We start from the raw sequence: 18,144 nt of genomic DNA, 5'->3' as shown, positions 1-18,144 counted from the left end.
TACTAAATTTAATAGTTATTTTAAAGTAGATTTTATTTCTCTCACTTTTAATTTTTAGGAATTCAGATCTGGTATTTAAGTTGGAGATTTAACATTTGATCTTTTTCTAGATCTTTGAACTTTCCTTCTCTATTTTACTATTATAATAACTCAGAGATATAAAACTTTCTCTAAGTTATGCTTTTATTGTTTCCCAAAGGTTTTACCATGTTGTCTCATTATTAACATTCCCGTTAGTAGAATTATTGTTTCTGTGATTTGTCTTTTTACTCACCCATTCTTTAAGATTAAGCTATTTAGTCTCTAGTTAGTTTTTGCTTTCTGTTTCCATGGTCTCAAATACAATATTTATTGCTTTATTGTCTGAAAAGGGTGCATTTGTACATTTATCTACAATGTTTTGTGCCCCAATATATTTTCCATTTTTTGTAAAGGTACAATGGTACTCAGAAGAAGGTAAACTCCTCTTTTCACTCATTCTTCTTCAGGCATCCATCATATATAACTTATCTATTATTCTATTCATCTCTTCAACTTCTTTCTTATTTTTTTTTGTTAGATTCATCTAGTTCTGAGAGGGGAAAAATAAAATCCACACCTATTATTGTTTTGTTATCTATTTCCATCTGTAATTCATTTAGTTTTTCCTTAAAAAATAAGGTTGATCCATATCAAGAGAAATAATTGTGTGACTAGAAAGAATAACACATGACATCACTTGTTTGTATGAGTATATTATTTGAGGTTTTGGTTTTAAAAGATTGCTCTAATGAAAAAAATGAATAATATGGAAACAGGTATCAAGTGATTTCATTTAAGTAATCCACTGGAATTCTTTGTGGGCTCTGGGTGGGTGGGAGGGAAGAGGGGAGAGAAAGAAAATAAATCATGTAAGCATATAAAATATGAAAAAAATTTAAAATGGGGATGTTATAACATTTGGTACAGATAGGATTAATACTGATAATGCTTTATTATCAACGATAACTATAATATGATGCAATATAGTTCATGTAATATATAGTTTAACTGTTAATCTCTTTTGGTTACATACATATTTTAGCTTTAACTTTGCCAGAGATTATGATTACTATTCCTGCTTACTTTGTATCAACTGAGACATAGTATTTTTTTGCTATAGCCCTTTATTTTATTCTGTGTATAAATAAAAAGGAGACCATTTTAAATGGGTTTCTTGTAAACAACATATTGTTGGAGTTTGTTTTTTGATCCATTCTGCTATCTGTTTTTGGTTTGTAAATGAATTCATCCTATTCATATTCAGCCATATTTACTAGTTGTGTATTTCCATTCATTCTGTTTCCTCATTATTTGTGCTTCTCTTTCCCTTCCTTTGCCATATTCCTCTTCAGATGTTCAATTTTTTTTTCTGTACAATTATACAATTCACAATTTTCTTATTAACCTTTCTCTATCCTATCCCTTTGTCCTCTTTTTTTTTTCCAAATTGGTCCACATTTCTCATGGTCCCTCCCTTGTCCTTTAACCCTTACCTTTTAATTTTTAGTTTAGCCTCCTTTCTCTTCCTTATTGCCCAATTCTGCCCTTCTATTTCTTGATATCAGCCCAGTTCTAAAAACCCCTTCATTATCTTGCTTAAAGAGTCCCATTATCCCCTCACCTTATATCCCTATTTCTTAATATGTATTCCCTTTTAGGTATTCCTTCATTTGTACTTTCTCTTAATCCTTCTTTTTATTAGACCCTTAAAGAGGCTCTTAATTCTTTCCTTATCTTATCCCCTTTCCCCCTGCTTTTTTGTACATTATACCCTTCTAGTGTTCAACCCAGGGTTCTGACACCACTAATCCTCTATCCCCTCTTCCCTTCTCCGTAGAAGTTCTTTTACTTAATTATATTTTTTAGGTGGTAATTGTTCCATTTTACTTCTTTCTGCTATATTTTATTATTATTTTTAGCTCATTCCCTTGTATTCAACTGATCCTATCTATATATGCTCTTTCAAAGTACCCAGATAATGATGTTATTCTTCAGGATTATAGCAGAAATTTTCCCATATAAGAAGTAACAATTTGAGTTTTAGGATTGTTTTTAATTGGTCTTTGATGTTTACCTATTTTTGTTTCTAACAGCTCAATTTTTCTTCCCCCAGGTTAGTAGAAATTCCTTTTTTTAAGTTTAACACCCATTTTCCCTTTCATAAATATTTTTAACTTTGCTGTGAATCTTATTTTTAGTAGTAAATACAGTTCTTTTACTCTTCAAAAATTTTACTTCATGTCCTTTGTTTTTTAATGTTGAAGCTGATAAGTCTCATTATTATGACTATAAATTCATGGTGCATACATATTAATTTTTTTCTTGTTGGATATAGTATTTTCAACTTAAACTGGGAGCTACAAAATTTAGCAATGCTATTCTTTTGAGTTTTCATCTTAGGTTTTCTTTTCAGTGGTGATTAATGTGATAGAGATATGGAGAGAGAAGATTTTGCAGGACTTACAGACCAAGATGTATCTAGCTCTAGATGCAAAAGCCAGGATTCAAGTGGAATGTCCCCGGTTATTGGCAGTTGAGCTGAAAGGGGGGAGGGGCTTTTGAACTTAGTCTCTGTCTCTCTCTGTCTGGATAGTAGGAGATGAGGGAGGGGCTTTTGTGTCTCTGTGTCTGGGACTGGAAGTCACACTTTTCCCTGGAGGCTTTTGGCTGGCCATACTAAGAAGAGAAACTGGGCTTTTAAACTTAGTCTCTGGCTTTATGGCTCTGAACAGTTGGAGTTGTCCAGGGGGCTTTTTTTGGTCCCTGGGTCTCTGACTGGGGGACACACACTTGCTCTCTGAAAGCTGGTTGAGACTTTTGTGAAGCTGACTTGATTACTTGAAGTTCTCTGACTTTGGACAGTTGAAATTAACAAGAAGGAGAGACCAAGTTGAAGAAGAAAGAAGACCTTGGAAAAAGCCATTGTCCTCCATCTCCCTGTCTCAGAGTCATAGTTTGTGACTGGAATACTTCCTCAAACCTTTCTAAATTATCTCATTTAGATTAGAGACTTCCTCATCCCCATTTCCTCCGCTTCCCATCCTGTTATCCCAATAAACAAACCCCTTACCTGAGAAAGAAATTTAGAGTATTTTATAATTCACTCAGGGAGGAGGGAAAATTGGGAGGAGAAGGGTGGCAGGAGAAAGAGGGTTGGAGGAAGGAATTCTTTCAACTTCTTTTTTACCCTCTAGTTCTTGAATATCTGGGCAGTTTTCCTTAATGATTTCTTGAAGGATGGTATTGAAACTCTTTTTTTTAATCATAATTTTTAGTAGTCTGAAAATTTGTGTATTTTCTCTCCTTGCTTTTTCATGTCACTGTTTTTGATAAGATGTTTAATATTCTCTTTTATTATTTCATTGTTTTTATTTTGCTTTGTTATTTCTTATTGCTTTAGGAAGTTTTTAGCATCACCTCATCCAATCTTTAATTCTTAATTGTTTTCTTCCATGAGTTTCTGAATCTCTTTTTCCTTTTTGGGAGATGTTTCTTTCATTATATTTTCTTGATTTTCTTTTATTACTCTTCCCCCCCCCTCCCAATTTCCTTCAACTTCTTTCATGTGATTTTTTTGGTATTTTTAAATTCTTCCAAAAGCTCTTCTTGAGCATGTGACTCATTTTTTTTTGCTGTTTTAGGATGTAGGTGTTTTCACTTCACTGTCTTCTGAGTTTGAAGCCAGGTTTTCTCTGTGCCCATAATAACTATCAATAGTTGGCTTCTTTCTCTTTTGCTTATTCATGGAAAAAATTAGTGGCAAGACCAATAGTCTTACTTATTAGCTTTATGCTAGACTCTCAGGTTTCCTAAGTTTGGGTAATAGTGCTTCAGCATTCAGCATTTTGATGTTTGTTATTTATTTATGTTTGTTATTTATTTAGCCCTATTTGGTTCTTCCAATTTCTATAATCCATGGTTAGATATAATCAATGACCCCCTTCTTAATATCCAGGCAGTGCTTGACCTCAGGTCCTTCAACCAGAGACCCCTCACTGTTTTGCCATTGCAAGCAGTTTGCTTTCTCCCCTCTGGCAAAAGCCATTAACTTTAGATCAATCAATTCAGACATATTCATGTGAAAGCAAACCTATAATGACTCAAAATCAGACAATTAAAACAGAAACAAGCAAACAAAATCAAAATATTAAAATAAATTACTTATAGCAAAAACATGAAGTTTAGAGTTTATGCCTAATATTAACATACATTTACAATATTTTAGCACTACATATTAAAACTTCTATGTATTTACTGTTTTCATATATCGCCTCTCTTTTCAACCCTGACTGAGTGGTAAGAAGATTATGAAAGTTGATGTTATCTATGCTTTTTTTTTCTTTTCCAACTTTGCATGTTATATCTCTTTGTCAACCTTTCGTTTTTGGTAGCATCTTTTTTTTCTACCTAAAGGACTTAGTGGGTCTATTTGAGATGCCTCCTCTACACCTATCTTTGTCAATCTTTTGTATTTTTCTGAATTTTTCTTTAGCCATTTCTCTCTCATTCTGTCTTCATATCCATAAAATAACTCACTTATAAAATGTAAGAGCTTAAGGAAATTCTAGGGTTATTCTAATCTTATCATTTTACAGATGAGGAAAATAAATCCTAATTAGGTTATATGACTTTTCCAACTTAAATAATAGAATGTAGGTCACCAAACTCCTAGTTTAGTATCCTTTCCATTGTCATTCTATCTTTTTTATAACTTTCTTTTAACTAATAATAAAACAGAACTGAAGTATATTATTTGATATTTTAATACTACTCTACTTGCTGTTCTGACAAAATTAGAAGTATTATTTTATACTTGCGCATTTTAATATCTAAATTATTTATTATTAGCTTATACAATTCAATTTATTTAATTATTCTAGAGTAAAAAAAAAATCCTTCATTTCCCTTCTCCACTGCTAGTGTCAAAAACCAAAGGAATGAGCATTGTATGGTCCCTAGTTACACCAGCTATCAAGTAATAGTCCAGTATGAAGTTCCATTTCAATCAATCAACAAACACTTTTCAAATTCTCAATCAGTTGTTAAGAATTATTAAAAATTTTTTCTGTAGAATTTCACAGAGTAGAATAAGGATTGATCATTAGATCTCAAATGGATTCAGATTTTATTTGCTTCCTTGAACATCACTTTCCTCTATAGTAAAATGAGTATATTGAACTAGATAATGTTTATGGTAACCTTTGATTCTGAATTCTGTGATGTTATTCCTTAGAATAAGGCAGAACACTTATTTTGAATTGGAATTTGTTTTAAAAAATGGACTGTATTTGTTCATGCATTTATTACATCTTGAATAAAATTTTCCCTGTGTTCATGTGAATTTTATCTACTCTTTAAAGTTTATATCAAATACTATTTCTAAGGCTTGCCTGTTACTACTTGCTTTTAGTAAAAACATTTCTCCTCCGCTCTCAGAATCTGAAAGGAACATAGAATTAGATGTAGAAAGTATATTAGATCCTATCAAGTACAATTCTTTTATCTTACAGATGAGAAAACTGAGCACAGATTGGCTGAGTGACTTGTCCAAGATCACACAGGTAATATGTCTGAGAAACAATATGAATTCAAGTCATCTTGACTTTAAGTCCAACATTCTTTCCACAGTATTATTTAGCTGCCTTGGACTCAGTTTTGCAGTTTTCTAATGTACTTAAAAACAACAGAGACAAATTTGAGGTGGATGGGAGAAGGGCTACAGTAAGGCTGAAGGGTAGGAAATATAATAAGGGGTACTCAAAGATCTTTGTATTTACTACTCCTGGACAAAGTCCTAAAGTCTTCACATTATTTATGATTCTGGCCCTAAGCATCTTCTTTTTTCATCCTGCTTTGTTGTATAAACATCTAGTCTAATATTTTGATTTTATGGATTAGAAAACTTTAGGGCAGAAGTTAAACTTTCTTGATGTCATACAACAAGTTTTTTTTTTTAATGTAACAGACTAACTCTTAATATATTGATAAAAAAGAATCAGTTTAAGAAATGAACATGTAACTTTTCAACTACTTTTGTCGGTATTTTGATAAAGTTAAGCAAATCCATTCCCCCCTATTCTTTCTACTCTTTTACTGTCTTTCTAGTTTTCTATATTAAATAAAACTCAAAGCATGCTAAGAAAATTTAATTTCTATGATTCTAAAAAGGAATCATTTAAAATTCCATTTTAACTTCATGTTGCAAAAAATCAATGGCTTCAGTGTAAATGAATCAGAACAGCTGAAATTTGATTTTACAATGTTTAATAATGAAGGAAGACAATTTATGATAAAATATATATTCAAAACTCAAAGTACTATAAGTTTTTGTATAACTGGAAAAATAAATGCTCATAAGTGAATGAAAACATTCTGGCACAAGGTGGGAAGACATAGACAATTAGCCCTTTCCTCTATAGGCACTGAATGTTGGTACACTAAGGAAGTATATCCTATGAAGTTACCATGACAACACTGGTGGAGGTGTTTGCCTCACAGAACTCATTGTTATATTAAAAACTATCACAGCACTTGTTTTAGAAATGAAAATGTCCTTTAGAATATGGAGTTTTCAGAGTTAGCTAATTGATTCCTCTTTTTATACAGTATTTGCTATGGGGAACTGACACCAGTTCATATTATTGGCAAAAGCTTTCATAGCAATATAAAATATAAATGTGTCAATAGCATCCAATTCATGTTAATTTAAGATTCTCTTTTTTCCCCGCCTCCCCAAAGTAAATCAGATATTGAGGGTTTTTTTTTTTGTAGGTTTGTAGCTATTTCCCATTTCCTCAGACCTTACAAAAGTTAATTTTCTGTCATCTGCTCCTTGCTAGAGGTGAAAGCAGAATTAGAAATTCTTCCAGGAACACCTTGGACAGAAAGTGGTCAAAACTTCCTAGAGAAGCATTAGCTATCATAGATAACTAGAGCATATATAGGGATCTACACTTATTGCCCATTTACTTAGTTGCTTCAAGAGAACATCCTCCAAAGTAGCTAGTTCATCCTTAGATGGTTATTTGATTGAGATCTAGCAATATTAAAAATAGACTACTGCAATGATGATAGGTGTGCTAGACTCTGCAATTGAAAGTCAAATGCTGGCAAGGTTAAAGTATCATTCTTGCTTGAGTATAATTCTATCTTCTTTTTTCCTCCCAGTCATCTCTCTCTCTCTCTCTCTCTCTCTCTCTCTCTCTCTCTCTCTCTCTCTCTCTCTCTCTCTCTCTCTCTCTCTCTCTCTCTCTCTCTCTCTCTCTCTCTCTCTCTCTCTCTCTCTCTCTCTCTCTCTCTCTCTCTCTCTCTCTCTCTCTCTCTCTCTCTCTCTCTCTCTCTCTCTCTCTCTCTCTCTCTTCCCCCTACACCCTTTCCTTCCTCCTTCCCCACATTTGGATTCTGTGTACATGAACATATTCACACACATGCACAAATGCACTGATGACATAAAAAACAATTTAAAATCCTAGTGAAAGCAGAATTAAAATATAGATCCAAGACATATTTCCCTTTTATATTACAACTTATTCATCCCTTCTGAATTATTTTGTCTTTGTGATTCTTAATTTTAAAGAAACTAAAATAAAAATTATATTAATGTCTTCAAGTGAGATCTTAAAAAAAACAACAAAAACTCTTACATTCTGTCTTAGAATCAATACTGTGCATTGGTTCTTATATAGAAGAGTGGGAAGGGGTAGGCAATGGGAGTTGTCTTGACCATGGTCACACAGTTAAGAAGTGTCTAAGGCCAGATTTAAACCCAGAACCTCTTGTCTCTAAGTCTGATTCTCAACCCACTGAGTCAACTAACTGCTCCCCTCAATTTATTTTTTAAAATATACTACTACCCATATTTTTTTATATTAGGAGTTTTGTTTCTAAATTGTTTACAAATTAAGTCTTGATTGCATATTGATATTATCAAAGGTAGAAACAAAGAGTACAGTTTTTAAAAGCCTACTTTCCCTTTTTATAGATTCTATCATTTCTATACAATTGGTCTTTATAAATTCAACAGGTAACTTAATCTAGCCAAAGCAAACAGATGAAGCAAATGATTTCGCTAGAATAATAAGGAAAAATGTTTAGTTTCTAATCTTCCTAATAATAAAGAATTATGATGATATGGCACATTAATTAACAGAAGGGTCAAATAGTATGATAAATTGGAAGGAGTGTTAGACTCAGATTGAGAAGATCTGGGTGAATTAAGGTGAAACACAAATTTTTTTTTTTTCATGCAAGTCATTTTTCTCTCAGTAAAAGGCAAAATTGTAGAGGACAGGGATGATTTTTTTGTCTTTTTTTTTTTGTATCCCCAGTGTTAGCACTGTGCTTATCCACCTTAGTAAGCACTTAAAATGCTGGTTAAATTGAATTGAAGTGAATAATAATACTTTTACCTTACTCCATCCTTGTGAGGATCAAATGAGGAATCACATATTAAGCACTTTGTATGCCATAACCCACATTTGGAAAGTCAACTTTAATGATAATAATGATGATGAGCTAGCTAATCTAATTCCTCAAATTACATGGTTTACTCCTCTCCACCTCAGTAACATTCAGTGATGGTCAGATCTTGAATCCTACCACTTCTCACAAGTTAATTGAAATTCAAATATCTCTGACAGTCTTCTATACAATTGTAACCTTTTTACCATTCCAATTATTCCTTTTTCTTGCTTAATTTTTATTTTGCCTGCTTGGCATTCCTTCTAGCCTTCCATTTTCTTAGGCCACTACTCATGGTCTACTTTTACTGTCTTCTCTGCCTGGTCTCAAATTAAAAGTCTGCACTATCGGGAATCCAAGAATACTCAGGGCTAAGGGGAAGGCAGAGGGAAGGTCCCAGGACCCCTCCCCCACAACCCAGAGGGCTGAGCCCACAGCAGCAGTGGGAACCTCTGAGCAGGCAAAGGTGCTGGTTTGCAGGGTCTACCTTGGGAGCAGCGGGGCGCCGGGCTCTGAGCATCCAGCTTGGACAGCGGGGAGGAAGCCAGGGAGAAACTGACTGTGGCTGGGTCCCTCCATTGGGCTCCAGTCTCACCCTTGCCTCAGGCACATCCAGACCAATCCAGTTGAACTAATCCCATCAGAACTCCTCAGAGTTCAGGGAGGCGGGCAAAGGCACTTGCCGACAGCGGAGAAGCAGCTGGAGAGAACTGAAGAGAGCCTGGGCGGCCCAGCCTTCCAGGAGTCTTCAGAGCCTCAGAGCTTCATACCACATACAGCCCAACCCACTTGAACTCAATCCAATCAAAAGCCCCCAGAGGAAAAGGAAGCTAACATTCCTCCCCTAGAGACTGTACCAAGAGATCTGACAAAGCTCCAAGAGGGGAGACTGACAGCCCCCAAACCAAAACAAAATGAGAGGAGCAAGAGCACAGCCAAATACGGGGAGCAAAGAAGGGGTAAACTCAAGCAAACAAAAGAAAAAGAAGAAAAAAATTACAATAGACAGCTTCTGCACAGGTAATGAGCAAAGAGCAAATGAAACAGAGGGGGAGGGATCAGCAAAGGAAAAATCAGAAATCCCAGTAAATTGGATACATGCTTTGGAAGAACTCAAAATGCAATTCAAAACACAATTAAGAGAGGCTGAAGACAATTGGGAAAAGAACTTAAAAACAAAGATAAGTCATCTGGAACAGAAAATAGTGTCTTGAAAGCCAAAATCAACCAGCTGGAAAATGAGGCAAAGGAGATGAAAGATGAGGTGAAGAAGATAAAAGATGACCTCCAAAGAAAATCTGACCAAAAGGAAAAGGACGACCAAAAAACTAAGGATGAAATCCAGTCTTTAAGAACCAGAATACAACAAGTAGAATCATGTGACCTCACAAGGCAGCAGGACACTATAAAACAAAACCAAAAGAATGAAAAAGTTGAGGAAAATATGAAGCATCTCATTCACAAAACAGAGGATTTAGAAAATCGTTTGAGGAGAGACAATTTAAGAATTATTGGCCTACCAGAAGACCATGACAAAAGAAAAAGTCTGGACATTATATTACAGGAAATTATTAAAGAAAACTGCCCTGAAATCCTTGAACAAGAGGAAAAGTGGAGATTGATAGAATCCACAGATCACCTCCTATACTTAACACCCAACTGACAAACCCAGGAATGTTATAGCCAAATTCAAGAACTATCAGACCAAAGAAAAGATATTACAAGCTGCCAAGAAGAAGTCATTCAGATACCAAGGAACCACAGTGAGGATAACTCAGGATCTGGCTGCATCCACACTGAAAAAAAGAAAGGCATGGGATACGATATTCCAGAAAGCAAGGGAACTAGGTCTACAACCAAGAATCAACTACCCAGCAAAATTGACTATATTCTTTCAGGGGAAAGTATGGTCATTCAACAAAATAGAAGAATTTCAAGAATTTGCAAAGAAAAGACCAGACCTGAACAGAAAATTTGATGCCCAAAGACAGAACTCAAGAGAATCATCAAAAGGTAATTAAAAAAGAGGGGAAAAAAGAAAAACAACAAAAAAAATTTAAGAGACTCAATAAGTTAAAATGATATGTATCCCTATAAGAAAAGAGGTCATTGGTAACTCTTAAAAACTGTTGTTATCTGGGCAGCAAAAAGAAGTATACTTAGAGGGAACAACAACAAACTGTATAGGATGAAAGGACAAGACATAAATAGGTATATAGATATATGCTTGCAAAAATACATACGAATGAGTATGCATATATACATATATATATATAACTAGAGCTTAAAAATAGGTTAATATTAAAAGAAATGGGAAAAGAAACAAATTGGGTTAAATTTATATGTCATAAAGAAGTTCATGGTGGGAGGGGGAGAACATCAATACACTGGAAAGGTAAAGAGGTCGGAGACAGGAAATACTCAACTTTTATGTGCTTTGAAAGTGACTCAAAGAGGGAAAAACAATCCAATCCATTGGGGGCAGAGAATAGATTTGCACCCTATAGGGGAGTAGAAGGGTAACAAAGGGTCTGGTGGGGAGGGAAGCAGTACAAGAGAGGGAGGGAGCAGGGGGGGTTAACTTTAGAAAGACTACAGGGAAAATAAGGGGGAGATAAATAGGGAGGGAGGGTAGAAAGGGAAGTAAAATAAGGGTGGGAACAAGGGGGGCTGTTCAAAAGGAAACATTGGTAAAGGAAATAATGAAAGAAGAAAAGGCAGGAAAAGGAGCAGAAATCAAAATGCTGGGAAATACACAGCTAGTAATAATAACTCTGAATGTGAATGGAATGAACTTACCCATAAAACATGTCAGACCTTTGGGAAGGGAAAGATTTTAAAACCAAGCAAGACTTAGAAAGAGTCACAAAATGTAAAATAAATAATTTTGACTACATCAAATTAAAAAGTTTTTGTACCAACAAAACCAATATAACTAAAACCAGAAGGTTAGCAACAAATTGGGAAACAATCTTCATAAAAACCTCTGACAAAGGTTTAATTACTCAAATTTACAAAGAGCTAAATCAATTGTACAAAAAATCAAGCCATTCTCCAATTGATAAATGGGCAAGGGACATGAACAGGCAGTTCTCAGCCAAAGAAATCAAAACTATTAATAAGCACATGAAAAAGTGTTCTGCATCTCTTATAATCAGAGATGCAAATCAAAACAACTCTGAGGTATCACCTCACACTTAGCAGAGTGGCTAACATGACAGCTATGGAAAGTAATGAATGCTGGAGGGGATGTGGCAAAGTTGGGACATTAATGCATGTCTGGTGGAGCTGTGAATTGATCCAACCATCTGGAGGGCAATTTGGAACTATGCCCAAAGGGCGATAAAAGACTGTCTGCCCTTTGATCCAGCCATAGCACTGCTGGGCTTGTGTCCCACAGAGATAATAAGGAAAAAGACTTGTACAAGAATATTCATAGCTGCACTCTTTGTGGTGGCCAAAAATTGGAAAATGAGGGGATGCTCATCAATTGGGGAATGGCTGAACAAATTGTGGTATATGTTGGTGATGGAATATTATTGTGCTAAAAGGAATAATAAAGTGGAGGAATTCCATGTGAACTGGAACAACCTCCAGGAAGTGATGCAGAGTGAGAGGAGCAGAACCAAAAAAACATTGTACACAGAGACTGATACATTGTGGTACAATTGAAGGTGATGGACTTCTCCATTAGTGGCAATGTAATGTCTCTGAACAATCTGCAGGGATCTAAAAAACACTATCCACAAGCAGAATATAAACTGTGGGAGTAAAAACACCAATGAAAAGCAACTGCTTGACTACAGGGGTGGAGGGGATATGACTGAGGAGAGACTCTAAATGAACACTCTAATGCAAATACCAACAACATGGAAATGGATTTGAATCAAGAACACATGTGATACCCAGTGGAATTGCGTGTGGGCTATGGGAGAGGTGGTGGGAGGGAGGGGAGGGGAGAAAAGAAAATTATCTTTGTTTCCAATGAATAATGTTTGGAAATGACCAAATAAAAATTAAAAAAATATATTATTACCGGGGAGGGGGGGGAATAAAGATGAAACCAAAAAATAAAAAAAAAGTCTGCACTATCTTCTATTCTCAAATCCTTTTCTCTTTTCATTCTAATTCTCTCCATCTTGTACCAAAATACTGATGCTCATTTACTCCTATTGTCAGCTCCCCACTCTCTTATTAACTTACTGCTTCATGAAGTTAGGAAATTCATGCTAATGTGGTGACTGGGAATACTACAAATTTACTTATAGTAACCTCAACTAAGCTCTTCCTGAAAAAAGGACTCCCTCCTCCCTAATTGATTCCTTATTCAATTAACCAAAGAACCTGTTCCAAATCTTTTCTTCTCTCTTCAACTCCCTACTCTACCTCTTCTTCCCTATACTCTCAGGTTGTGAACTTCATTTTCTTATCTTCTTTTCATCCTACAATTCTTTAACGTCATCCCTCCCACCCCACTTCTCTCATCTTTTGATCTGATTACTAGGCGTCGGTTTCCCTTAGTAAGGCAAACTCCTCTACATGTACCCCTATCTTTTTTCAATAGATCACTGCTTCTATCAATCCTGATCTGTAATTTTGAGTTTCTAATGGTTTCTCCACTGCTGCCTTCAATCATATGTGTGTTCCCCATTTTTAATAAAAGAAAACCCTATAATCCTCTAGAACTATCATCTCATGTCTTCCTCCCTCGAACTCCTAAAAACTCCTTACACTTATAAAATCTATTTTTCCCTCCATTGTTTTTCACCTTATTATATTCTCATTTCCAAACTCATGACTGAACATCACTTGATATAAATTTCTACAAGCTTGTTCAGTAATTATATATATACGTATATATATATATATTTATTTATTACTTAGTAAATTTGGTTATTGTTTCTCAGTTCTTATATTCCTTAATTTGTAGCATTTGATATTGTCAACTTCTCCTTTCCCTTGGAAACTTTTTCAACTCTGTTTCATGACTCTTAATTCTTCTACCAAATGAGTCCTCATTCACAGTGTCCTTTGTTGGCTGATTATGTTATCTTCTCTCCTCCCCATTTGTGTTCTGTCCTTGATTCTCTTTTCTATTTCTTTGTGATATCACCAACTCTGTGCTTTTAATTACTATCTTACCTGAGATTCAGTCTTACATTTCTAAATGGTTGTGGATCATTTCCAAATGAACAAATGAATACTCCCATGGTCATCTAAAATTTAACACGCATGTATGAGCTCCTTATGTGCATATGTTGTTTTATTCACTGTTTTCTTTCCCATCACTATGCCAGAGGTTGTCCTATTTATAGTAGATGATTAGTAAACAATTGTTGATTAGTTCATTAATAATGATGGAAGCCAGTAAAATAATAAAAGTGAGGTTACAGATGTTGATAACATCTTTATAATAGTACTTCGAAAGTTCTTTGGAAGAAACAATTCTGGGAGACTCAATAATTTCTTTTGTTTTACAGATGAAGAAACTGAGGCCCATGAAACTTGATATTCCCCAATCACATTTCTAAGTGGCATTTTCTGAATACAAGTTCAATTTACCATGTTGTCAAATATTATCACCCTTGACCATTCTAGACATATTCTGATATTTCACTGAGCATATTACCATTTGAATGGAAAGCACATCTTTCTCATTATTACCTTTTTGGCTACATGAATATAATGATGGGCTATAATCATTATTGAAATAAAAAATCTGTATGTTAGAAAAAGGAGAGAGAGAATTAGGGAGAGCATAAGCAGCAAATTATAAAATTCACAGATGGGAAAATGATATATTTTAATATGCCCCTGACATAATGGGTCCTGAACAAGGACCTTACAATCATAGAAAGGTTTTTACTCCTGGGGGTAACATTTTCAAGCCTGGTTGGAGACTGAAATATTTTCATTTGTTGGAAAATAGTGCTCCTTGGAAGATCTTTCACACCTGCAGAGGATGAAAATATATTTACCCCTGAGGGAGTTTGCCTGAAATATTATAATTCATGGAGAACTGCCTGAGCGAAACATTTCCCATTCTATAGCCCTTCAGTTTATACATTGGATTTTTATTGGAACAAAGCTTAGTATAATTAAAGAATGCATCTGCCTGCACTTTCTGAATAAAACTCACCAACATCCAAATGAATCACAAACATGTGATTGTTGTATAAGAAGGCACATTTGTCTTCTTCAAAATTCAAGCAAATCTGTATCAACAAATACTAGAGCTTTAAATTTAGTTCTGTTTTTTTTTTTTCTTTTGGGAAGGATATCTTAATGATCCTTAAGCTGCTTTACTTCCATGGTAAGTAAACCAAAATGCATGGCAGAAATAAAGGAAAAAACTAAAATGGTTGTGAACAGCTTCAAGTAGGACTAACCTTGAGAATGAAATCAAAATTCTGACTGACCAGCAGCCAGCTTTTGTTTAGACATACAAATCAGCATTGGAGGTAGGAAGCAAATACATTTCTAAGAGCAATTTGGACTTTTTCTGCTGGGAAGACATCCTAATTTAGACTCTGATTATCTAATACTCCTATAGGGGTATTAGGTGGTTCAGTGGATGAAGTATTGGTCTTGAGCCAGGAAGACCTAAGTTAAATTGCAGCTTCTAACACTTATCAGCTGTATGACTTTGGGCAAGCCACTTAACCTTGTCTGCCTTTGTTTCCTGAGTAAAGCATGAATTGAAGAAGGGAATAGCAAACCAATCCAGTATCTTTGTCAAGAAAATTGGGGTGGGGGAAGCTGGGTAGCTCAGTGGATTGAGATTGGTCCAGAAACAGGAGGTCCTGGGTTTAAATCTGGCCTGAGACACTTCCCAGCTTTGTGACCCTGGGCAAGTCACTTGACCCCCATTGCCTAGCCCTTACCTCTCTTCTGCCTTGGAACCAATACACAGTATTGACTCCAAGATGGAAGGCAAGGTTTTAAAAAAAAAGAAAATAGGGGTGACAAAAAATTAGACATGATTGAAGAAAAATACCTGAACAATGGTCTAGTTTTCTTCCTAGTTAGACTATCTCAAATCCACCTGTAATATAGCCAACATTTTCCTAAAATGCTGCCCTGATTGTATTACTCAAAAAAACCCAAATAAATAAATAAATAAACTCATGAATGGATTATAATTGATTGTAGAGTATCCTTTTCCATACAATCATGACTTTCCAAAATCTGGTACCTACTTTTCTACCCAGATTCTACTCCTCTTTTTTGATCCCTTTGCAACATTACTCTTGATCAATACCATCCCTACAGTCAAATGTGCCTTTCATGTTGAAATCTCTGCACTTCTGCTCTTGGAAAATCAAAGTTCTAACCATTCCTAGCATAAAAGGTTCTTTTTTAGATTCAGAGGTGAAAACTGACCTATGAAAATCATTTTATGGAATGGAAGTGACGCTTTCTTCTCAAATGTTATAACATAGACCTCATTCTATTAGGTTCTACAAAGATGATAAGATTCACAAGAATTATTCACTATGACCAGGTGGATTTATACCAGGAATGTAAGAATGGTTTAACACTGGGAAAATCATATGGGAAATTCCCATTAGAAAAACATAATTGACAATATCTATAAGCAAACTAATAGAAATCACATTATTATCTCAATAGATACAGATAAAGCCTTCAAAAAAATACAACACCAGTTTGTATTAAAATGATGGAAAGTATAAGAATAAAATGGCCTTCCCTCAAAATAATAAACAGTATATATTTAAAACCATCAGCAAGTATCATCTGCAATGGGGACAAGTTAGAAGCCTTCCCAATAAGATAAGGAAGGAAACAAAGGATGCCCACTATCACCACTATTGTTTAACATTGTACTAGAAATGCTAGTGGGGGAAATTAGAGAAGAAAAAGAAATTAAAGGGATTAAAGTAGGCAATGAGGAAACTAAACTATCACTCTTTGCAGATAATATGACAGTCTACTTAAAGAATCCTAAAAAATCAACTGAAAAGTTGATAAGTAAAGTAAAATAATAATTTTAGCATAGTTGCAGGGTACAAGATAAATCCCCATGAAGCAGAATTTCTATATATTTCCAATAAAATTCAGCAGCAAGATTTAGAAAAAGAAACTCCATTTAAAAATCACTCTAGGCAATATAAAATACCTGGGAATCTATCTGCAAAGATAAATTCAGTAATGTTATAAACACAACTACAAAACCCTTTTCATACTAATAAAACTAGATCTAAACAATTGGAAAACATTAATTGATCATGGATTGGAGGAGCTAACATAATAAAAATGACAATCCTACCTAAATTTATTTATTCAGTGCCATACCTATTAAACTACCAAAAAACTTTTTTTTCACAAGATTAGAAAAAAATTATGACAAAATCCATCTGGAAGAATAAAAGATAAAAAATATCAAGAGAGCTAATGGGAAAAATATGAAGTACTACAAAGCAGTGACCATCAAAACAATATGGTACTGGCTAAGAGATAGAAGGTTGGATTAATGGAATAGGCTAGAGGTAAATGACCTCAGCAAGCTAGTGTTTGATAAATTTAAAAATCACAGCTTTTAGAACAAGAATTCAATAGTTGGCAAAACCTGTTTGGAAAATTGGAAAACAGTATTGGAAAAAATAGGTTTAGGCCACCATCTTACATACCCTATACCAAGATAAATTCAAAGTGGATAAATGACCTAAATATAAAGAGTGAAATCATAAATCAATTAGGTCTGAACCTAGAATAGAATACTTGTCAGATCTATGGGAAAAGAAGGAATTCAAGACCAAGCAGGAGAAAGAGAATGCTACGAAATAGCAAATGATTAATTTTATTTTATTAAATTAAAAAGGTTTTGTACAAATGAAACTAATGTACCTAAAGTTAGAAGGGAAGCAACAAATTGGGAAAAATTTTTACAACAAAACTCTTTGACAAGGGTCTAATTTCCCAAATATATAAAGAGATAAGTACAAGAAGTAAAGCCATTCCCCAACTGACAAATGGTCAAAGGATATGAATAGGCAGTTTTCAGATAAAGAAATCGAAGCTATCAATAATCACACAGAAAGTTTTCTAAATCACTCATTATTAGAGAAATGCAAATCAAAACAGCTCTGAGATATCACCTTGCACCTAGCAGACTGGCCAATATGAAAGAACAGAAAATAATGAATGTTGGAGGGGATGTGGCAAAATTGGGAAACTAATACATTGCTGGTGGAGTTATGAATTGATCCAACCATTCTGGAAGGCAGTTTTGAATTATGCCACAAGGTCTTTAAAAGACTGTCTGCCCTTTGATCCAGCCACAGAACTGCTGGGTTTATACCCTAAAGAGATAATAAGGAAAAAGACTTGTACAAGAATATTCATAGCTGCGCTCTTTGTGGTGGCAAAAAATTGGAATATGAGGGGATGCCCTTCAATTGGGGAATGGCTGAACAAATTATGGTATATAGTGGTGATGGAATATTATTGTGCTATAATGAACAATAAACTGCTTGATTTCCATATGGAGTGAAATGAGTAGAAGCAGGAGAACATTGTATACAGAGACAGAAACATTGTTGGATGATAGCATGCAATTTACTTTGCTACTAATAGTAATTAAATGATCCAGGAAAATCCTAAGTAACTTATAAGAAGGAATGCTATCCACATCTAGAGAAC

Source organism: Monodelphis domestica, chromosome 8 (genome assembly GCF_027887165.1).
Source record: "Monodelphis domestica isolate mMonDom1 chromosome 8, mMonDom1.pri, whole genome shotgun sequence".
Lineage (NCBI taxonomy): Eukaryota > Metazoa > Chordata > Mammalia > Didelphimorphia > Didelphidae > Monodelphis > Monodelphis domestica.
Note: the sequence above shows the minus strand (reverse complement) of the source record.